Source organism: Cavia porcellus, unplaced genomic scaffold (genome assembly GCF_034190915.1).
Source record: "Cavia porcellus strain 051 isolate PalLab524CR breed Dunkin Hartley unplaced genomic scaffold, mCavPor4.1 scaffold_28, whole genome shotgun sequence".
NCBI lineage: Eukaryota > Metazoa > Chordata > Mammalia > Rodentia > Caviidae > Cavia > Cavia porcellus.
In genome coordinates, this window is record NW_026947511.1 from 42,563,579 (window position 1) to 42,587,522 (window position 23,944).

Here is a 23,944-nt window from a genome sequence, read left to right on the forward strand (position 1 = left end):
GCGGAACAGTTCACTGGCCTGGAGTCTCGAGCTTTTCTCCGAGCTTTGGACATCTTTCTGGAGTCCGTGTATAAGGGTAGATGATAGAAGGGAAAAGCAAAGGTAAGCGTTAGGGATTCGGTCTGGATGAAAGTTCATGGGGCCTTGAACCACCCAGAGTGGAGAGTTAAGTACTGAATGCCCAATATGCCAGCCTGCATCAGAGAGAATGGGGGGCCTGATCAGGCTGGACTGGGACCATGAGTCAGACTGAGAATGAGGGAAGAGGTAGGAAATAAAGAAAGGGTCCTACAATCCACCGGAGCCAGAGGCCTGGGGCTCCTGGTCGAAAGAAAACACCTTCACATTACAATCTATCACTTCCCCATTCGGTTTCTGGGAAGTTCAGCCTCCCGCTCTGGTTTAGTCCCCAAAGATGAGGCCGTTTCTGCAAAAGGATTCAGACAGAACAGCTCACAGCTTTCTCCAGTGCCCTGCGGCCAGTCTCCTGCCAGAGCCCCACTATTGCAGACCCTGGGCTGCAGGAAGCCCCCACTGGCCACTCCTCCTAATTCTCTTCCCCTGGTCCCAGAACAACAGGCATCCTGTCAGCTCTGAGTGCAGGACCCTGGAACCTGGCACAGGGGCTTTCAGGACCCTGGACTGAGTCTAACACTGCAGCTCCTCGGCATTCTGCATTCGTACAAGAAAGGCCTTGTGTGTGACCCAGGGCCTGGCCTGGCTGGCCAGAAATCCTGGTCCATGGGCACAGTTTTCCTCCTTAGGGGACAAAGCAGGGAGGGTAGGAACTGCGATGGGTGGGGATGAGTGCTGAGCTCTCTCCTAGAGCACAAACAGTGTTGGAACTATAAATCAGAGGTGAACGCTTCTCTCCCCTCTTGTTAACACAGTTTCATGTGTTCATTCACTGATTCTAACAAATATTTGTCGAGCACCTAAGTACTATGCTAAAACCAGGGAAAACACATGCGAAGCAAGAGTTCAGTTGGTAGGAAGGGAAGGAGAGTCAGCTAAGCAAATGAACATAAGCAAGTGTGGATTTGGTTATAAGGGAAAGGTAAATGTGGGCCTGAGGAATGTTTGCAGAATGGGCCTTCTGGTCTACCCCAGCCTTCTGTCTAGCTAGCTCAGATGGGGATAGCACAGAGCAGGAGGGTACAGAAATAACTCGATATGCAACAAAAGCTTCAGGACCAGAAGTCCTCCTCCGGGTTGCTGATTCTGCAAAAGACTGGAAACATCTTAACTATTAAAACATAAGAATGGGCTCATGGGGATTGGTTAGAAGGCTGAGTAGACAGCAACACACTTAAACTGCACATTCTCCCATTTTTTCTACCCACGGGAGATCCGTGCCACAGAAATCCGCAGGGTGTGAAGTGATCCTGGTTGAGCTGAATCAGATCCTAGGAGCTCCCTAATGGGGAGCTCATTATGGATGTATCCGGTTATTCATTCCATCATTTATTCAACCGCCACTGATTTTTTTCCCAGTATTTACTCTTTGCTTGGCCTTGACTTCAGCACTCAGCATAAAAGGATAAATTAATCAGACACAGCTCCCAACCTACAGTCTCCAAGTTCAGGGTCCTCTCTGACTGTTGTCTCTGATCTCCCATGCCCCGTCCTATTACTCTTGCTGTTCTATTTCCAAGATGCCCAGGATACAATCGTCTCATTTCCAAATATCAAGCTCCAGACCTGGTCCAGCCCCGCAGGACCTTGTGCTGAGCCCCACGCTAACTTCTCCTCCCTCACACCCCATGGCACCCCCGATCCTTGCCCAATTTCTTGCAAACAATTTGAACTGTGCTCTGGGACAATCCTGACTCCCCCTTCCCTGGCTCAGGTCACTTAAGGGCTCATGGTGCAGGCTGAAAGCCACCTGCTTCCACTTACAAGCCTGGATAAACTCACAAATTCCATACCTGTCAAAATTCAATCTACATCCTAAGTGGTAAGCACGGAAAGAACTGGAACCCTCCTACTCTGCTGCTGGTAGAAATGTGAAATGGTTACGACCACTATGGAAAACAGTCCGGCAGTTTTTGACAAAGTTAAACACACCTCTACAAATGATCCTGCCCTTCTGCTCTGAGGTATTTCCTCATAAGAAATGAAAGCACACATTTTCACATGACGTCTTCATGAATGCGTACAGCATCATTAGGTGTAACAGTGCCCGGCTGAAAACAATGCTCATGCCCATGAATGGGTAAGCCAATAAAATGGGCAGTGTATCTGTATGGGAGCCTACAACTCACCAAGGAACAGGGAGGAATTATTGCTTCACACCACCCATGAATGGATCTCGAAATAGTCTGAGCGAAAGAAGGCAGAGGGAAAAAAAGAACATAGTGTATGACTCCATTTACCTAAAATACAGGACAATGAGGTCAAAGCCACTACAAATAGAGCAGAGCAATGGCTAGTGTAGGGGGCAGAGGGGAGCAGGGCAACCACATGATAAAACAAGAGAGGGAAATTTGGGGGCTGACGAACATGTTCACTGTGCTGGTCGTGGTAATTGTTTTGGAGAATACACATACATTAAAAGTATCACACGACAGGCTCTAATCATGTGAAGTGTCTTGTGTGGCGATTATACCTCAATGCAGATGTCAAAAAACAGACAGTTCTATTCACAGCCTTAAATATCAAGCCACCAAGGACAAAGCCACTCAGCTGGCCACTCATTAGAAAACCACTAACACAAGCCACACAGCAGATTCCAGAGAGACATCTAGGCCCAAGAGGGGGTGCTGGGGAGCAACGCTGTTCATACTTAGCCTATGGCTATGCCACTTGGTTGAGGCTTGTTCCCTCCTGGACAAGGGGTAACAAAGGCCACCTCCCTGAGCCCCCAATGAGCAGTAGATAGCAAGTGACCAGCACAGCCCTGGACACATCACTCATCCTCAAATCCTTCCCCTACTGGCCCCAGGCTCCTCACAGCAGTAGCTAAGGTTCAGAGCTTGGTCCCCAAGAGCACTGAGAGAAGCTAGAGGGTTCCTGGGCTGAGTGAGAAGCCAGAAGCCCAAGGGAGCACCCACACCCATGGTCTGGCTCCAGCGGTCTCTGGCTGTAGAGCTGAACCAACAGCAGCCTGCTCCCCTGGGTAAGAACACGACTCTCACAGTGTGGGTAACGGTTAGGAACCCGTGGGAAGCAGACAAGCTGGTGGAGGGACTGGAGGAAGGTAGTCATGAAACAGAGTTCTCGGCACCAGCGTCCCGTCCAAAAGACCGGGGCTGGAATGCGCAGGTAGAGCACAGGACGGGGGCTTGGGAGGGAAGAGATCAGTGCCCACTGGCATGTGAGCCAGGGCTTGACTCTATGGGCATGGAGATGTGGAGGAATGCTGTGTGTGTGTGTGGCACAGGTATACAATGCTGTGTATGTAGATGATGTGAGTGTACATGCATGGGTGTACGGTTTGTGTGTAGGTGGTATACGCACGTGTGCCCATGTATAGCTGGTATATGTGTGTGTGATGTGGAGATATGTGTATAGGTGGCATATGTGTGGTACATGTGCTGTACATGGGCCAGTGGTACATGCATACATGCTACAGGTATATGCATGTAGGTTATGTGTATCTCTTTTGCATGGTGTGTGATACTGCATTCATAAATACCATGCATGTATATGTGTGGCATATTGTATGCACATGTGGCATGTGTATATGTGTTCATAGAACATATGTGTGGACACATATGTGTGTCCAAGAAGCAAATATACATGATTACTGACTTCCAGTCAGAAAGATACCCCAGTTGGCTCCCCAATTTCATGAGCAGAGGAAACTTCTGAAAATCGGCCCTCACACCAACCTCCAACCAGGCTCCATCCCTTAGAAAGGTGCTACCCGAGCCTAACATGTGGGGAATGAAGTGTCTTCCTTTCAGTGTCCACGAACCACCCTGTGGCCTGCAGCAGGGACCGCTGAGAGGATGCTCATGAGACGACAGGCCAGGACCAAGCACTCACACGGTCAGATGTCATTTCATCTCACAGCAACCCTGGGAGGTGGGCACTTCTGACCTACAAGGCCACTGAGGCTCAAGCCCAACAGATGACGGTCAGCTAGCACTGGTTCCTCTGGGCGTGTGTGCGTGCGTGCATGTGTGTGTGTGTGTGTGCCTAAGTCCAGAAAACATGACTGGACCTCTCTCGGGTGTGTGTTACAGTGGGGCACACTCTTTCTGCCTCTGCTATTCAAAATTAGGGGGATGAGTTTAAGCTGCTTCCAAGACAAGCCTAAGATGGAAAAAACATTAATAATAAGATATCCCAAACTATCCCACCATGCCACACTTCAAGATTACTCAACACATTTCTAGAAAGAAAGACATTTAAGCATCGCTGGGCTGAGCTCACTTGTCACTTATTAATTATCTCAGCACTGGTGTCGTGTTGTCCACTTTTATACACAGAGAAAGCTGAAGCGAAGGTTGGTAACTTGCCTGAGTTAGTAAAGCTCAGAAAACCCATGAACTCCCATGCGATGGATTCCAGAACTCTGATACCGCCTTCCTGCTCAGAGATCACACTGGGAGCAAGGCTGTAAATAGTGACACCCTGGCCCCAGTCCTTCACCTGTCACTCTATCCAGGCTTCCAGGAAAGACTTGGCACCTGCAGAGAGAAGCCCAGCACCCCAGCATCTCACCATACACAGGCCCAGGAAGGTCCAGGCTGTTTAATCCGCAGATAGCTTCTTGGGGTGCAAGCTGGATACACACAGGTGCCCCGGAGCTCAGTTTAATGCACTGCCACCCGTCTTGAAGCTTCTAGGACTTTCTGCACAAGGAATTCTGCACCTCCCCTCGCACTGGGCCCTGCAAATCACGCAGCTGGTCCTGCCCATCTCTAAGGAGGCCAGCACAGGCAGTCTTTGCCAGGAAGTGCAGGCTGGCCAGCCACTCCCTGTGTTTCCAAAAATGTTAGCCACAGTCCCTGAATGGTCGGGAGTGAACCCAGACAAGTTACTTTAATCTGCAGTGGCTTCCTGCCCACATGGCCTTGATCCACTGCTCACTCACTGCTGGGACACCCCCTCCCTGGTCCCTTCCCCCTCCGTGTCCCATTGCCCAAGGGACTGAGATTCCTAGAGGACACGGATGCAGCCATTTTCATCTCCAGCTCCCCGTGGGGATCTCTCCACACTCACCGAGGGACCGTGCTAGGAGCTGATGGATAAATGAACTGCTACTACTGCCCAGATTCTTGGCCCTGTTTTACAAGGAACATCCTCAAACCAAGGACATTAGATGCGACTTACTCAGAGGGCGTAGGTGCTCCATCCTGCAGTTAAACACTACCCAGCGAGCTTTGAAATATAGGAAAGGGTGGCCCTGCTCCATCTCTGTGATTCTCATCAGCACTGTCCTCACTCCAGCTCATGGCCACCTCTGGCCTCCTCCCATCCATCCCCGAGCACACCCTACCCTCACCGGGCAGCCTTTATGACCACTGTGATCCACCTGAATTCCCTGAAACACCCAGGGTGTGGTCTGCACCCCAGTATCTACTACTACGTGGCACTTCACATTGTGTATGGCTTTTTCTGATTTATATTTCTATACCAATGAAACTTCCACCCACCTGGACTCAGGATCTAGAACAGCCCTTGACCCATGTATATGGCCAGTCCCAGTCCCCAGAAAGTTCTCCCCAAGTGATCGCTAATGGCAGTGTGAGACAGAGAGGAAAAGAGTTTCACGCCTCAGAAATAGGACTTCACACAGACCGGATGTATCCAGGCCCTTCCTCCCCTCCCCGGGGTCAGCCACCGCCAGAAGGTGTCCAGACCTTGGCCAACGCCCTGGAGCCATGTCTCAAGTGACACTCAGCAAGAGGAAAGGAATGCTCCTGTGGAAACCCACAAGATCAAGTCAGACCTTGGAATTTCCAGACAAATGCAGGGCACTGGATTCGTTTGCTTCATCTTTGCTCTGAGTGATGTCACCTCTTCCCCGCCAAGGAAGAACATCTCACGCGCAGAAGGTGTGACGGATCTTTTTCCCCAGCTCTGAGCTTCTGAGGTCTGCAGGACTTCAGACTCAAAAAGCTGAGGTTTCTTCCAGGAACCCAGCCTGCCCCAAGTCCCCAAAGTGGTGCTATAGAGAGGCCTTGTCTCTACCCCATCACCCCTGCAGGCTCTGTTCCCGTGTTGCTTCTGAAGCAGGTATCCTCAGCGCTGAGGCCAGAGGCCCACAGCCCACCTCATCTGGGACAGAGCTGCTTGCTGTCTTTGCTCATTTCTCCAGCACGTGCAGTCCTATCCGCCTGTCCACAAGCTCTGTGTGGCCTCTTTGTCTCCCCCTGTCCTGGAGCCCCTCCCCATGGAGCTCCGCCCCATCCCATTCCATTCACTTTCTGCTGGAAGCCTTGCCTGTGCCTCTTCTCCCTCCTCGACACCGTGTTCCTCCCATAAGCAAACACCAGGCAGATCCATTGCTTCCTGAATTTCTCCCTAGGCATCAGCCTCTCACTTGTTCAACAGGAGCCCTGCTGCCCAGCACAGAGCCTGGCATTTGGCAGAAATGCCCAGGCCCAGACCCTGAATGTCTCCTCTCCCCTTCTCTCTCATCCTTTCCCTCTTAAAAGAAAAGTGAAAGTCCTACCATCTTTCAGATCAAAGACTCTCTAAAACTCTCCTTTCCTATCTCCAGGTCATTATTTCCATGCGGAAGTGACACAAAACAACAAAACCCCAGCAAAACCAACCAACCAAAAACAGCCAGGCATGGTGGTGCGTGCCTGTAATCCCTAGCACTTGGGAGGCTGAAGCAGGAGATTACCACAAATTCAAGGCCAATCTGGGCTAAAGAGACCCTGTCAGAAAGAGAGAGATACACAGACAGACAGACAGACAGAGACAGAGAAGCAATGCAGGTCCTAGCAACTTCACCCCAAAAGATCTCCTTCCCTCCCCTCTCAGATCGCCTAGGGTTTCCTCTGGGAACACCACTGGCCCGAGATTCCAAGCCACCATGGAAACATCTTAATTCTTTCCTTACCTACCACGCGCCAGCCATTTGTGTGCATTGTCTCATTTAATGCTTGCAACAAGGGAGTGTCAGCACCATTTTAAGGGAACCTAGGCATGGAGAAGCCAAATGAACTGACCAAAGTCACAAGTACATATCTGTGTGGGCTGGGGTTAGAGGCAAGTGCTGACAGGTGGCCCAGAAGCTTCCAAGCCCCTCCCCAGATTGTTCAGTCTCCACACCCAGCTGACTCCACTTAGAAACTCTCCCTGTGTCAACACTGCGCTCACCTGCGTGGACTCGGGCTTGTCCTCCAGCAGGGACTGGCAATGCAGAGTCCTGTGTGCCTGGCCAGCAGCCCGCAGGGATGCCCTCAGCACTCTGAGTGGGCACAGGCCATAAGCATGGAGCAGCTTCTGCAAGGTGCTGTCCCTTCCACCCCGGCATGGCTGACCCTTTCTCCTGGGCTCTCCTGCTTCTTTGTCCCTCTTTGGCTCCAGGTTAAAACCTTCCAAGGAGCTATCTGCGTGGACAATCCTGGGTCTCCCAGCTCGCTTCCGTGATACCTCCAGTTTCCCAGCTCGAGCAGGAGATCGCCAATGGCCTCCTGACTTTTCTGGCTGCCCGTGCTCTGCCTTTTTTGATCTCCAGATGAGGGGTAAGGACCCCAGGGGACCTGGCGGCAAGTAGTTCAATTCTTGCTTGGCTTTCTTCTTCTCTCTTTTGTAGTATTTTTTCCCCAAACTGTTTTACAATTCACCCCTTCTTTCCAGAGTTCCAAGCAAAGTTCTGATGTTCTCATGCCTAGCTACACTTTGAACTCTCAGCATTTTGAAAAAGTACATATGCCCGGACCCCAGCCCAAACCAGTTAAGTCATGTGGGCATGGAGCAAGCCAGGAGAGTGAGCAGTTCATCTTAGTACACCCAAGATTGTCCAAGTTTTCAGATGGAAAATTCCACCTCCCCAAACCTCTCAATCAAGGCCAAAAGCCATCACCCTCCCTGCGGCCTGTATTTATAAGGTATCTCCGGGAAATGCTAATCTAGGCAGCTGAGCAGCCTCTACCAAGTCAGTGGACCTCCCCCAGCATTTCCCGCGAGTCAGGGTTCAGCTGCCTTTAGTTCACACTTAGCTCTGACATCTCAAACTGTGCCCCTCGATCACAGCAGCAGCACCTGAGAATTTATTTTTTAAATGAAGTCATCAAGCAACTAAGGTCAACACCTACAGGCTAGAGCCACTCTCAGTGTTTCACATGGGCTCACTCAAGTCATAAGAGACACGTGAGGTGGTCATTCTGGAGCATGATACTCTAGGGTTCTCTTCTCAAAGCAAAGTCTTTCACTTTTGCAACTGTGAGTCTGCTAAGTGTGGGTCCTTGCAGATTGCTGACATGCCCTCAAGCCATGTTTCCTACGTTCTAGACCCTAAGTACTTGTTTTAGACACTTTCCTCATCACAGAGACACAATACCCTACACCCACAATTTAAAGGAGAGGTTTTTTTGGCTCACAGTTTAGAGAGGTTTCAGTCCATAATCGGTGGATGGACTCCAAGTGAGGATGGTTTGGCAAAGGGAAATGGCTGTGGAGAGCCGTGCACAACTTGGTGGACAGGAAGCATAGAGAGAAGGGAGGAACCAGGGAAGTATATATAACCTTCCAAGATCATGCCAACAGTGACCCATCTCCTCTTCCAACCATGACCCACCTCCAAATAGCAAATCAGCTACACTGCCCCTCTAGGGCCAGTCTATGATTGCATGAGGGTTTAGGAGACCATCGAGATATAAACCATAATATTCTGTCCCGGCACCAAAAGACTCACGCACATCCCCTTATGCAAAAGGCATTTAGTCCATCTCTAAGAGTTGCAAAGTCCTGACAGTTCCAGCATCACTAAAAAGACCAAGTCTAACATCTTTTCTGAAACTTCAGGCAAACTTTCAGCTGTAATATCAAAAAGATGTTAAACAGTGCTGACACACAATAGCACAGGATAAATAGTTCCATTCCAAAAGGGATAAGTGGGGGATAGAAACTAATAAAACCAAAGCAAGATGAAATCCAGCAAGGTAAACATGAAATCCTGTAGCTCTGTCCAGCGCCTGGATCAAAGATGTGAGCTCCAGAAAAGCTGACTTCTTTTTAATCATTTCAGCGACCAAACTCTCCTCTGCTCTCAATTTATTGACCCCAGCTTTACAGGAGCCTCTTTTCTGCTGAAACTCCAAACTTTAAAATCACTTCTCTGTGCCTATTCTGTTGATTCTCAACATAGATCTGGCTAAATATCCATGTCACAGCCTCAGCGTTGGGCTGTATCCAAAATTTCCTCCACCAGATAAATAAATCCAGTGCCTTTAATCTCAGTCTCCTGCCGACTCCCAGAACATGAGCAAAATGGAGACACACTTTCTGCCATTGTATGATACATGCCCTGCAGACCAAGTGCTAATGGAACCCTTGTTCACAACTGAACCCCTCGAAGCCTGGCTTCATTACTGTCACCATGGTTCTCTTCTGAGATATGACCAGAATTTCCCATCAACTTCACCTTACAGCTTTCTAGGACTTCTCTAGCTGGAATCTGCAAACATTTCCAAACTCCTTCCATGAAATCAGTTTCAAAAGCTTCTGAACCACATGGTCAGGTGGGATCACAGCAGTGACTACATTTCTGGTACCAAAGTCTGTCTTAGTCACTTTCCTTGTCGTTGACACCCAACAGCCTGTACTCACAACTCAAAGGAGGAAAGGTTTATTTTGGCTCACAGTTTGTAGAAGTTTCATTCCATTGTTGGCTGGCTCCAGAGTTCCGGGATGGCATGGCAGATGGGCATGGCAGAAGAAAGCTGCTATGGCATGGTGGACAGGAAGTGAGGAAGTGCCAGAAGAGAGATACACCTTTCTAGGTCACATCCACAGTGATCCACCTCCTCCTCCAACCAGGAGCCCATCTAACAGCACGTCAGCTGTAAGGCCTCCATAATCTCATCACGCTCCAAAGGCCTCACCTCTGATCAGATGTGCCTCTGATCATAGGCAGGACATACAGATATAAACTGTAAGTCATTGTCACTGTGACCCCTGTTTAACACCTCTAGAAGCAGAACCTGGAGAGGCTGCACAAACCAGCAAAGCCATGCTAAAACCAGGTGTCCCTTGTTCAGCAGTCCATGCCCTCCCTTGCACCAAATGGGTTGCATGTACTGACTTGAGCAAGGAGATGGCAAGGAGTTAAGACCTGAAGCCGTGGCAGAGGCTGAGGTTAGGAGGTCAGGCCCCCAACGAAGGCGTGAAGCTGATCAGAGCGGCTTGATTCTAAATCAATGCAACAGTTCACGAACCATGAGCTACGCGGCTGACTGTGACATGGTGTTGGAGATCTGTGGGACCCAGGCATAGAATGCACCTCTTCTTGCTCAGGATCAAGGACTGCAGTACATTAACGTTCGACTTGTAATATCCAGCTGAACTGAATCAGGATGGTTCTGGGGATGGAAGGCCAACGGCATAGAAAGAGAACGGGAGGGGAAGATGGTGCACCACTGATCCTCCTGGAGAAGCTTGTCACACTGGCTTTCCAGCTGCTCTCATCATGGAAGGAGCTCAGTCCTTGTTATCGCTGATGGCTACAGTTCTCTTCAGGGGAGCGCTGGTCCTTAATTTGGGCGTTGCTTCCTGGCTCCAGTGCAGATCCCTCAGACACAGACTTTTTAGCTTCCACCACTGACCTTTGGGCTTTCTCAGCACAGATCCTTGATATGGACTTGCATGAGACATTGTCGTGGGCTCTAGGCCTCTAGCTGGACTCATGCAGGACACTGCCATGGGATCCAGGCCCTCGGCTGGACCCTCTGGGTCTCTAGTGTGTGGACAGATCTCTTACAATGTGCATTTGCCTCTTTTGGTGAATATTATAAAAACAATTATATATATTATGAGTTCTGTATTAAATTATTTCCCTTGGAAACTCTAAATACAACAGGGCCAGTGGAGAAATAGATGCAAACTGCAAACAGAGGCCAAAATCACAGCCACTTCTCTGAGAAAGTAGCTGAGAATCTGTAGCTTCAGATCTCTGGCCAGTCGACCTTTTAATTCCCCACTCATGCAAAAGGACCAATTCACACACCCAGTTGCTGGCCCAAGAAGGTGTCAGTAGACACCCACCCCCATCCCTAGGTGCAGACTCCTGACCTCACCGCCCAGAGCAGGCCAGACACACCCACCCTGCAGGTGGTGGATCCAAGAGAGCGGAGGAGGAATTGGCACCCAGCACAGGGCTTCTCTGAGTCACCGGGCAGATGCCTCTTCCCTGGAGGAAGGGAGAAGCTGGATGGGCAGCTGGAATTCTTCACCTCAGTGAACAAGCCCTGAGCCACCCCAGAGATGCCGCCTCGCTCTAGAGAGGGAGCCCAGCATTCCCAGTTTCTGAAAGTGCCCAGGTGAGGCAGAGATGCTGCCAGTATCAGGCACCAAGCAGGTTCGTCTCCTGACAGAGAGAAGACAGGGGGGTCTTGGGAAGGGCTGAGTTGTTCCTGCTTCACAATCAGGGAAACAAGCGCTCAGCCAACTTGAGACTCTCCTCTTGGGCCCAGAGCTGGTAAATAAAAGCGTAAGGATGAGTAACAGCAGTCAACAAAGAAGCTACCTCCCAAGTTAAAAAGGATGGGGAAGTCTGCAGCCAACTAAATGAGTGGTTCTCAGACTTGAATGTGTATCAGAAGCCCCTGGATGGTTTTTAAAATGCAGGCCACCCGTCCCCACCCCAGAGTAAGTGACATAGAGAGAAGACCTGGGAGCTTCAAGAACAGATAAGCTTGGGCATCTCTCTAGAGACACCTGGATCTGGGCACAGCCTGGCCACCCACTGACGCTATGACCTTAGCCAGTTTGCTAAGTCTCACTGGGATCCAGCTGCTTCTGGTATCAAACTGGGATCACAGAGCCGTGGATTTAGCTCAATGGCACAGCACCTTCCTGGCAAGCATGGGCTCATGAGTTCAAGTTCCGTTACCAAAAAAGGGGGGCGGAACCCCAGAGATAATGAGTTTGCATGTGTCTTCTGGGTTGAATGAAGAACCTTGAACCATGAAAGCTGGTGCTTGGCCCATAGGAGGAATGTGGGTAAATTGCAGGAATTATTAATTTTGATATTTAGTGATGGTTTCTCTGAGAAGGTTGGGGGCCAAAATAGTAAGAGCACCAAAGGGAAAGTGAACTATGGCTTAACGGGGGATGGAGAACAGGACGAGGGTCTGGGCAGTATGGCCAGCAGGGGGACTGGGATTCTGTCACCTGGAAGTCAACTACCTTCTTTCCACCTTAGGATTTATCCCCCCACCCTTCTCACTGGTCCACCCTTCAGGCATTGCTAGAGTCGCCAGCCACCCCCACGCCTGCCCCAGGGTCTCAGGGAATCCTAGCAATCTCTCCAGTCCTAAGTGCTGGAGAAGTAAGATCAAAGGGGGACCCCTCATGAAGGTCTGTGTGGCTGTGTGACTTCCCACCACCCCCTAGAACCCTCTGCCCCAAGAGATGGCCATTCTAAGCCAGCGTCAAAATCAAAACTCCCCAAAACAAGAAAGGTACCAGTGGACTCCCCCCATCACCCAGCCACCAGCGCTCCATGCCCCCTTTGCCAAGCCAGGCCCCGCCCTCTCCATAGCTCAGTCAGGGCTTAACCCTGGAGCCTTCTCCAGTAACCTCGAGGCACTGCAAGAGGCCCTTCCTCCACAAGTTCATTCATTCATTCACTGATCCCCAAGTGGTCACTGAGCACCTGCCTGTGACCAGGCACCACTGCACACCCTGGGATTTCAACGTGCACAGCCCTTTAACCCCCTTCAGGCACAGCAGAGAGCACTGGATTTGGATTCAGGCGAGGGAGCTCACAGCAGCCCTTCTGTTCTGCAAACCCCCTTCTCTAACAGGAGCAGGACCTCAGCTGCTGGTTCAAGGCATCCAGGGCTTCAGCTTGCTGTCTTGCACACAGAAAAATCCAGAAAGGAAAACATCTACGCTGTTTCCGGCCCAGATAACACATCCCATGACGGTGTGCTCTTCTCCCCAGGGGGCCTCAGAGGTTTGTTAAGCCCCGAGGGGACCCCAGCCTCAGGCACTGCCTGGACCCTGTGCCGGGCATCTTAACTTCATGACTGGATGAGCCAGGCACTGGAGAGGAGGAAAGAGAGGAGATGCCTTCCTGAGGACCCAGGGCTCCAGGTCCAGCAGGAGAGCCAGGCACGTGAGCAGACAGTCATACTGTAAGATAGGAAACACGCAGTGACAGGAGCAAAGCATCGTGGGACAGAGCAATCAGCATGCAACACAGCAGACAGTTTCCAGAGAGGATCCCGGGGAGGGCTTCCCAGAGGAGGTAACATGGGCGCTTTGGTTTATAGAAGCAGGAAGTATGCATTGAGCCCAGGTGTTGGCTTGGTCCTGGCATTCCAGGGTCATCTTACTGACATCGCACTGACCTTGCCTCCTCCTCCCAGCCACACCTCCCTCTCAGAATGCCCAGGCTGCCACTTCTGAAGAAATAATCACCCGCAGGCACGTGGCACTTGTAGAGGGTCCCTTGCTTGGGTTCAGTGTTCCAGCACCAGTAGCGTGGTGCTGATCACGGAATGAAAACTAAAACCATGCAGCAGCAGCTTAGCCCCTGCTGTTTTGGGGAGTTCCAGGTACCCCCTTTCAGCTGCAGTGCAGCCAGGGGCCAGCGTTGCATTTCCAAACGCTGCCCATATTCTCATTTGCTGACAAACAGCTACCAAAGACAAAGAGGGTAAGAATCGGGAGTCCAGCAGACGCTTCGGGTCAAGGGGAGAAGTTTGTCCCAGCACACTTCTGTCCAGAGACCCCCCAAACAAATACTGAAAATCACTGTGTCCAAACGAACGGACAAAGAAAGATGTTAGCATTCACATTCAGGGCTGACCAAGAAAAAAATATATATATATGGTGTGTGTTTAATAAACTAAAAACTTACTATGGTAAAACACACATTGCAATGAGCCCCCTCCAAATTCTCCCCCTGGCTTCAAACACACTCGACTCATGTCACTTTCTGAAGCAATTTGGAAGTCCTCTGTTTTTGAGCATCCTGATGAGGTATGATCAAAGCTACAGTGAATGTCATTGCTGGGCGCCACCTGACATCAAAATCACCAGGGAAGGGAAATGGTTTGAACTGGTACAGGACGTGGAAGGTAGCCGGGGCAGCACACTAAAGACACTCAAGAAAGGGGACTCAGGAACTGCTTCGGAAGGAGGCAAGAAGGACGAGATGAGCATGTTCGGTGTGATGGGGAGGGCTTGCAGGGGATTCGTGGCAATGTTTCTTTTATTGTAAATCGTATCTTATAACTTAAACATCCCTCCCATCTTTTGATCACATTGGTACATACGTGGCAGAGGACCTGAAGACCAGTGCAGAGGTAGATTTCCTGTAACAACACACACGAGTGCCTTTATAGTACATCTGGTCATCCCAATGGAGGTCTGAGGCCCTTTCTTGGGGGATCGTATACACTCCTCAAGAGCCTCCATCTCATGTCACCAAGTGCCAGCTATAGACCCTTCACCCAAGTCTTCACCAAGCCTCTGTCCTCAGAGGTCTTAGGAACACGATGAGGTCACCACCCAGAACCTTTCAGATTCAAACCTCGCTCTGCCACTAACTCGCTCTAAGGCCTTTGGAAGGTCACCTGGCTTGTCCCTTGGTAAAAAAGAGCAGGACAGGAGAGGGAGAGCAGGACAGCTCCCACGTGGTATGAGGAATGAGTGAGAACTCAGGAGTCTACGTTATTTCAGAGAGAGGATTTCACGAGGAAAATATTTAAAATATTTCCCAACATATTTGTCCCTGGGAAATCCAAGCAACTCAGTTTTTTCCCCTGTCCATTCTCTCCCTGTACCTTCTGCTCACAGTGCTTGCCCAGGACCTTATTTCTCCTGGGACAAGAAGACAGACGGGTCTCCAAGTAAAATTCCCCACTGTGTGGGTGATGTCCGAGAAGAAGCCGTGGTATTTTCTCCAGACTGTAAGGACAATGCCAGTCCTTCCCATCCCTAGGAGGTGAAGCCAGTAAACGGTCAGGATTTTATTCTTCTCTCTCCCTCCAAGGTGAGGGGTCTGTGGCAAATTAGGAATGACTCAATGACGTGGAGTCTGGAGATAGGACACAGCCTGGGAAACACTGTGCCCACAGGAGCCATTCTGCCCCAGAGCCACAGGGCTCTGCCTGGAGTGGCACGGTGACAGCTGTCCTCCTACGGCTCCATCCTCACTTCCCTGAGCAGCAGCTGGACAGGTGGAGCCTCCCCAGAGCCTCAGCTGTGGGCTTCAGATGCACCTTCAGAAGCCCAGATCAGACCTCACCCGGTGCCAGGAGTGGATCTCAGCAGATGCCCAGGAAGCAGAGGCAGTGAGACATCCCAGTGGAGATCCACAGTAGCTGGGGGCCCGAGGCCCTTCCCAGCTGTCCTGAGAAAGCTGCAGACCACATGAGGGGCAGGGACACAGGATGACACCCTCACAGGGGTCTGCACTGTGACTCAAGAGGACCTCTACCCACAATAACTGTCACCCATCAGAGTCTAAAATCCCTCCATTGCCAAGTTAAGGTTTCCATGGGAAGTAACCCATGACAGGAAAGAACTCCTTTGATGTGCACATCTGGGTGTGATAGCTTCCTTTCCATTACTCATTTCATTCGGTCTTCAACAAATAGCAGCAGTTACAAGGACAACATCACGATGATGCTTGGAATGTCAGGAGGAAGGAGAGCTGAGGATTCGTGGGAAACAGGCCCCCTAGTCTCAGATCAGAGTCCTGGCTGGCTGGGGCAGGACCCTGCCCTCTCTTGGGGTGCGCCCTCCCCGGATCTCATTCTCTGCAGACCTGGCCACGCCCTGCCCCCCCAGGTTGAACGATGACGACCTGTCAGCCCCTCTGCCCCACACAGCATGGGGACCTGGCCTGCTCTGTCCGGTCTTGGGCAACCCTTCACCTCCTACTTCCCAGCTGCCTTGGCAGGAGGGTACAGTGAAGAGCCCGGCTCCGGAGCTGGCCTTCCCGCTTTCAAGTCCCAACATGGTGTCAAGTTCAGCAAGTTCTTTGACCTCCCTGTGACTCAGTTTCCCCACTTGAGAATGCTAATAGCAATTTGCCCCATTAAGTAACCATGGGGGTTAAATTAGTAGTGCCCCATGAACAGGGCACTGAGGGTAGACAGGCATCACCCTGTCCTCGCCATCAGGACTCCTGGGGGGAGGCCCTCTGTGGCTGCGTCCACCTCCGAGTCCCCTTCATTCTCTTCCCACACAGACCTATCCGCACCCGCTGTATTGTATTGGTGAATGCGCCCACCCCAGCCCTTGGCTGACGGGAGAGGACCGGCGCTGGGCCACCACAGGCAGGCCTGGAACAGTTAATCCAGGCTCCCCTCCCCCTAAACCAAGACGAGTTGGGGTTTCAGGGCCCTGGCAGCTGTCCAGGTGGAGGTCGGACGTCAGAGGTGTGCGCCTGTCCAGCGGCCTTGGTTCCGATGTGGTCTTGACCCAGGCAGCTGGAGTCACCCCTTCTTCCTGCCAGGAGACACTGCCGGCCTGAAGCAGTAGGGAGCAGGGACCGAGCGGTGGGAACCTCCACTCGCCCGGGTCCCACGCCACATCCTGGCCTGGGAGGAGGTGGGCCCGGGGCCCAGACTGGCTTCCCAGCTATTCCCTGGCGGCCTGCTCTCCCGCGGCCCAGTTACCATGCCTGAGCCCGAGAGCTGCAGGGCAGATCTGTCCCCAAGCATCACCGCATTCCCACTAGGGAGGAGGAAGACGCAGGCCTCAGCACAAGGAGCGTCTGGGCCCTGAGCCCCACAGCCAGCCCTGGAGTCCACCTGTCCCCCTGGCCTGGGGGGACAGGGTGTGCCAAGTCAAATGACCTTAGCAGAGCCAAGTCACAGAGAGGACACGCTGCAGGACGCTGGCTCTAACTGGAAGCTTTGCCTTTCCCAACTTCTCACAATGCTTCAGTTCATCAGCAGCTTCCCCAGGAGGCCATTCCTGTCCAAGACTGACCCAGAAAGAGAGAAGCTGACAGCTGGCTTCAGGACACAGAGGGTGAGATCCAGGAAATCCAGGGCGCGCCTCCCCGGCACCCGACACCCACAGACAGTTCTGAGTCCTCTCTGTGCCAGGCACTGTGTGCACAGGGTAAGGACACAGCAGGGAGGGGACAGCAGGACCTTCAGAGAGCTGTGCAGGTGTGAACCACCTGGCAAGGAGGGAGGCAAGAGACAGAGAGGGAGATGCCAAGGTGCTCCTGCTTGGGGAGAAGGTAGGAGACGGTGAAGGAATGGGGGTTCTCATCAAAGCCCAGCTCCAAAAGGCTCCACGGAGGACACTGCATCTCAATCTGCAGGGATACTTACTGCAAACTAAGCCCTGTGCAGGAGAGAGCTCTGTGTGCATCCCCAGTAACCGAACTGGGAACCAGCCCGCATATAGAAGGTACTCGGGCAATGTGTTATAGTGCTGGATAACCAAGCAGGACACCCTGCAGGAAAGACCACCACTGACCCTGAGAGCCTGCTTCATCTCCTGTCCCACTGTCACTCACAGAAATCCCTACTGCCCCTGGGCATGGCGCCACCTGGGATCCCAGCGTGCTGGGAGGCTGAGGCAGAAGGAGCACAAGTTAGGCCTGGTTTAAACAATTTAGGACTTAGTGAGACCCTGTCTCAAAACAGCTTTTAAAAAGGGGTGGGGTTGCTACTCAGTGCAAAGACCCTGGGTTCAATCCCTAGCATCACACACACACACACACACACACACACACACACACACACACACCTATTGCCCCAATGCCTCCCGGAAAGTATGAAAATCTTCCAGACTAACTCTCCAACGGGGACAAACAAGGGGCTCACCCTGCCTCCACCAGGGGTGCCCTTCTCAGGAACAAACAGTGGGCTCCAAAGGGCTGCCCTCTTTCCCACCCACAGTCACCATTCCTCAGCACACCCTGGGCACAATCCCAGGATCACACCTACCGCAAGACAACAGTCAGAAAGGACCAGCAGTTAACACCACTGTATGAGGCTCAGGATTTACAGAAAAGTAGGACCTCACAGTCCGTGTTCCGCACCAGCAGCCATGCAGCCTAGGAGGAACGCACGGCCCCTCCGTCCCTGGGTTCTCCTGGGACCACAGCACCCAGGGGCGATGCCCACGGGAAAGGGCTGTTTAGACACCAGCCATGAAGCAAGGCCTCGGTCCAAACCACCCTCACTCCTGATGATGCAGAGCTTGGGAGGCTGCAGTCTCTGAGACCTGAGAAGTCACCCCACAGTCCATCAGAGAGGGACTCACCCTTCCTGGATTCTGGAACTGGGTCTGGAGTTTGTTAAGAGGTTTTATATCTATACCAAGGATAATGCAGGGAGCAAAGTTCACAGAGGGAAAAGGCCCTGAGTGGCAAGCAGCAAGCTCTTCCTGGTCTTGGGACCCCAAGATAGCACCTAGGAGCACCTTCGTGCCCCACGGCCTTTGGGACCCAGAGTGGACTGTCACACATCCACACACACAGAGCCAAGGGGTCCGGGGCGACCAAACACCACTCTGCACACCCAGCCCCTCTCATCTCTCTCTGGAGAGAAGCGTCCCTCAGGCTGCCGGAGCCCGCTCCTTCTCTCGTGCGATGCCGCTTCCTCGGGCTGTGTGTGAAGAGCTCAACCCCCCTTTCTCTGCTACAACTCACAGTGGACTTCCTGGAGCATTTCACATTTGAGAAAGCAGAAGTTTGGAAGCAGGCCAGAGGTCCAGGACCACAGCACCTCCTCCCAGAGCCCCGGCTAGAGCCCCAGCCTGGAATTCGCAGCACTGAACTCTGCCTTCCCACAATACAGCTCTTGCAGAAAAACCCTGGCTGGTTCTTGAGCCTCTCTTAGCCTCTGCTGTGGGTTGCAGAAGTAGGGGAACAACAGCTACAAAATGCAATGCAATACAAAAACAAAAGTGAGAAATCTCCCCAAACTTAGCTAAGGCTCATTAGTGAATGTATCCCAGAAATACTGTGAACTGTGTGGGGTCCAAGCTACATTGCTTCCCTTACTGTCTTCCAAAGATATTCCCCAGCATTCCAGAAATTAAGTCACAACTTCTCCTGCGCTTTATCCCAATGGTCTCTTTGAAGTCTGGCTTTTTTTTTTAAATCCTCCACTCCTGTTTAAAAGGAAAGGTGTTCCTAACAGCCATCCCCAAACTCTCAAATCTGCCAAGTCAGGAAACCTCTGGTTCTCCTTACTTAGCACATTACTTGACTCCTACCAGTATGATTTTTCATATTTCACAGCTGATTTTCATGTACATTTCCTATGTCCACCTGTATACTTCCTATGTATATTTCATGTACATTTCTTATGTACATTTCCTACATGCAAAGGGCCCTAACACAAAGTGAGACATATCATCAACAAAAACTGAAAGCCAACAAGCCAGCCTGGTGTACAAGGCTAGAGAATTTTGGAGGCTCAGATGTTATTGGATGTGGTTTCCAAGGAGGAGGAATTATTGGTTACATGAGCTACACACTAATCTCTCAAGGTGTCACTGCACAATGCAAAAGTCAGAAGAAGAGATGAGATTTCCCAAAACTCTCCTCTGCAGTTTCAGAAGACACAAAGACATTCACCTTTGAGAGACTTGCTTTTTCCAGATGGCTCCTACTTCTCACAGTGAGCCTCAGATTCCCAGAAGTAAGGGGAAAGCTTTCAAAAGTCACAATATATCAGCCACCAGTCAGCCTTCAACCGGACCAATCAACAGACACCAAGAGCAGGATGTGCACTTCCTCCCCTCCCACTGCAGTGGACAAGAGCTGAGGGTCTGTGGCTTATCCCCAAAGTCTCTCGGGGCAGCCAGGTCCTGGGCCGGCAGGTAGAAGCTGGACCAAGACAGAAGTCCTGTGAGGAAGGGCATAACACTCCTTATGTATGATCTACGGACACAGCCACACCTTCATCACACATGAAAGGGGGTGTCTTCCCCAGCTCCCATGATTAAAGGAGGACTCGTGAGGCCCAAATGACTAATCCTGGGCCATCCAGCGATGGCAGGCAGGACCTGGTCTCTCTCCAAACCCTTTCTACCCAAGAGGGACAGGCATCATATCCAAGGAGATGGGCTGCTCCCCTGTCCCACTTCCTGGCCACCATACCCTGCGCTAGGTCCACGTGCCTGGGAGAGGAAACACAGGCAGACACTTGGCACAGATCTGGGCACATGGGGCCCACCCTACCTGTGCGCCTGCAAATCCTTAGGCTCAGTTACACCTGCCAAATGACACCCCTAGCTCAATGCTGGTGGTGAAGGCCAGTGTCTCCTCCTTGGAACGTCATAGAAAATGGGTGAGCACAGGGGTGTATTAGTTTTCTTGTCTCTGAGACACAAAACCTGATATCTCCAACTTATAGAAGGAGAAGTTGCATTTGGCTCACGGTTTCAGGGATTCAGCCCATGGTCAGCTGGCCCCAAGGCCACGGCAGGAGGGTGGAACAGGATGAGTGCATGGTGCCTGGGCAGCAGAACAGGGCAACAGTCAGTTCCAGAGAGGAATGGGAGAGGGAATGTATGCAGTCCCCCAGGTTATGCCTCCATGACCCACTCAGGCACACCCAGGGGTGTGTTTACTGGTCCTCTAGGTGACTCGGAATGCAATGAAGCTGACATATCCGGATTAGTGGTCACAGTGGGTATGTGTATAAAGGCACAGCTGGGTCAAGAAAGATGCTCTAGGCAGAGCTGGGGTGCTTCCCAGCGGAGTTCACTACTGTCCCCTTAAAGACCAAAATCCGTGGTGAATTTACACCAAGACTCGGCATGGATATGCAGCATCCCCGAGCAAGGCTCCTCCTCATGGGTGACAGGTCAGCTGCCCCAAGGCCACCCCCAGATCACCTCTCATGGCTCTGCTCTAGCAGCCAGATGGTTTGGGGAAAGACCAGCAGGTCCCCAGAAACTCTCTTTTTGTCCCTCCCCTCTTGTTTTCCCCAGCTGGCCTTTCTCCATGAGCTCTGCCCACGCCAACATCCTGGAGAAGGACACAGGAGCACAAGCTGCTGCGCTGGACCCTGCCTAGAGCTGTCTCCCTGACCACATGACTTCCCAGGACCCTCCTGCTGAGCAGACACCAGCAGGTCCCTGGCTCACACCTCCCCTGTGCCAGCATGTCCTCCATGCATGCCGGCACAAACTCCTCTCTCCTGGATCAAATCTGCAGGCCAGCGCTGTCAATGATTGGGCTTTGTTTTCTTAATTAACTGAAATGCTAACATGGGTGCCCAGGAGCTAGCGGGGGCCTGGCCTTCAGTAGCTACTACAAAAAATTCTTGCTTTGAAATCTGGATCATTTATGCCTTGCACGTGGGGATGTCAAAACAAACAGGGGCACTTGACCACAGGGTGCAGGGGCTGGGCAGTCTCAGGTTACAGGACCCAGCTGGATTTAGCTACAGGACACTCTACTGCCCAACAGGTGATGGGATTCTGCTTTCCTAAAATGGACCCCAAAACCCCCCTGCTGCAGCACGGGTTGCTGGGGACAAAGGGGGAGGTGACTGAGGGTTATGCCAACAATGTTTCCTGGTAGGCGTGGAGGCTGGGGAGGGGGAGACAGTGGAGATAGAAAAGTCCTGCCCTCCCTGCCCTTGGGGAGATAAAGTTAGAAACATAACTGAGCTGTAGGTCACAGGATCGCTAATGAGATCTGGACAAAGGGACAAGTCACAGAGAAGAGGAGGAGATCACCATGTGAGTGAGAAGCAAGAGGTAGAGAGGGTCACAGCAGGACAGGAAGGGGGACATCAGACCCGAACAGAGTTGGGCTCCTAGGAGCAGAGGGGATGCAGAGACGGTGGAGGAGAGGACAGGAGGAGGGACAGGGGCTGTGTGTTCACAGAAGGCAGGCAGAGGGCTGCAGGGGGCTCAAGGACACAAGGGGATGCACCCAAGGGGACAAGCAGCCCACGGGAGGTGGCCATGCTCTTCCATAGCAGCTGACTCTGCCTGGGGCCAGAGGTTGGTGAACTGTGGCCTGCAGCCAGATTCAGCCCCTGCCTGGTTTTGTGGCCACCATCACTGCAACAGAACAGCATTATTCCCTCACACATACCTGGTGGTGGGGAGATCTGTGACCCTCAAGTCCCCTAAATATGTACTCTCTGGAGCTCTGCAGGAAATGCTTGCAGACTAACGTAGAAGATGGACAAGGAAGGCAGGATGACCGCCCGGGACCAGCTGAGGCCCCGGAGTGCAGATAGGTCAACCCCAAGTTGCCCCAGGGCAGGACCCAAAAGCCAGCAGGAAAGGTAGATCAATGAGAAGGAGGGCAGTTCCTGAGTTTCCTGTCGCCCAGCTCCTGCACCTGCAGGATATCTGATCCAGAAGAGTTTGTGATTGCCCAGCTCAAAAGACCAGACCTGCACAATGTCCCTTTCGTGGCTTAGGGTGGCAGGATCTGAGTCCCGTCCACAGTTGCCTGCGTCAGGGCCATGCTACGGCTGTCCCACCTAACAGCTGAACCTTGCCTCTACAGAGGCCGGAAGTTGTGAGAGCCTGGGGGACATCACTATTTGGGAGCAAACTGCTTGTGTTCTGCACTTGCAAAGTCCCAATCAGGAGCCAAGGTTTCTGGGAGTCAGAACCCCAGAACCACCCGCTGCTGGGGTGGAAGAAGGGAGCTTGGTTTTAGACTCGGGGCTCTTCGCCCCTGACTTGCCCAGTCCTCTCTGGGTCTCTGGCCTGGGTCCATCCTCAGCCTGAGACCAGGAGGCTGGAATGTTCAACCCTGCTTTGCCCCAGGAGTCCAGCCTGCCCCGAAGGGAAAGGATGTCCAAACACACCCTCACCCGACAAACTTCCTGTGTCGTTCTATCCTGGGGTCGCATTGGTGTCACCTTTCTGAGCCACTGGACCTTCTGAGCACACAGCAGAGGACCCCAATTAAGAAGCAAAGTATTTAAAAGTTGAACGCTTTCATTTTAGGAAGCCTCGGGGCCAGCCTGCAGCCCTGCAACCTCAGAGACTCAAAGCTCATGCCCATGGGAGGCTGTAAGGTCCTCAATCACCTGCTTCAGAATTTGGAGATTATTATTAAAATGAAAACAAAATGTAACGTTTCTCAAGGAAGAGAAAATTCCCCAGCAGAGTTCTCAGACTGGGGAGAAAATATTCCCACACTCCCACAAGGGTCCCCAGTGTGAGAGACTCCGGGCTGGGTGAGGAGTCAGGCTGGCATGGGCTTCTCTCAGCCTGTGTCCCTCTGTATCTTCAGTGGCACCACATGGGTGGCACACAGGAGGCCATCCGTTCACTTTGTCAACCAAACGGCAGCCTGATTACATGAATGAAGAGGTTCAAGCATCTAGCAGCTCTGGGTCCTCAGACAACATCCTTAACCTCTGAGTCTGACTTTCTTCTTTCATAAAATGTACAAAATTATTCGTGACTCAAAAAAAAAAAAACCCCAAAATTCCCATGAGCGGTCAATGAGACGGCGGCGAGCCCCTGGCAGAGACACAGAATAAATGGCAACTGCTGTTGTCACTTTGCAAGGGTGGCTTCTTTCCCACGCACAAGACAAGCTTCCCAGGGCTTCACACCTTTAGCTTTCTGCTGTAAATCTGCACCCAGAGCCAGGAGAAGGGCCTCTCTGGTTCAGAAAACCCTGGGGGGGGGGGCAGAGGCTGGAACCCTTAGCCTCCTCTGTGGGAGGCCCCCTGCCTGGCATAGGTCCCATCTCTCCCAAGCTTACCTGGGCCTTCGAGGCCGAGGAGCTCACCTGTGCCAGTGCACAGGAAATGCAGCTGGCGGAACCATCTGCTCTGCAGAGGTTGGGGATACGGGCTCTGCACCCCTCTTCCTGTGGGACCTACCTCTCCCC

At 52.0% G+C, this 23,944-nt stretch overlaps 1 protein-coding gene across 7 annotated transcripts in view; it reads right to left on the bottom strand.

Moving 5' to 3' along the window:
* Daam2 (dishevelled associated activator of morphogenesis 2) overlaps positions 1-23,944 on the bottom strand; it is a 103,427-nt gene that overhangs the window by 49,705 nt on the left and 29,778 nt on the right. Inside the window, exon 1 of one of the 7 annotated variants that reach the window (XM_063238933.1) lies at positions 7,285-7,951. The exons of 4 other annotated variants lie outside the window; for them this stretch is intronic. The gene's annotated coding sequence lies outside the window, so the exon portion shown is untranslated. Of the gene's footprint in view, positions 1-4,671; positions 4,846-7,028; positions 7,048-7,284; positions 7,952-23,944 lie in introns of those variants that run through there. 2 more of the 7 variants (XM_063238935.1, XM_013156655.3) reach the window with 2 other exon arrangements.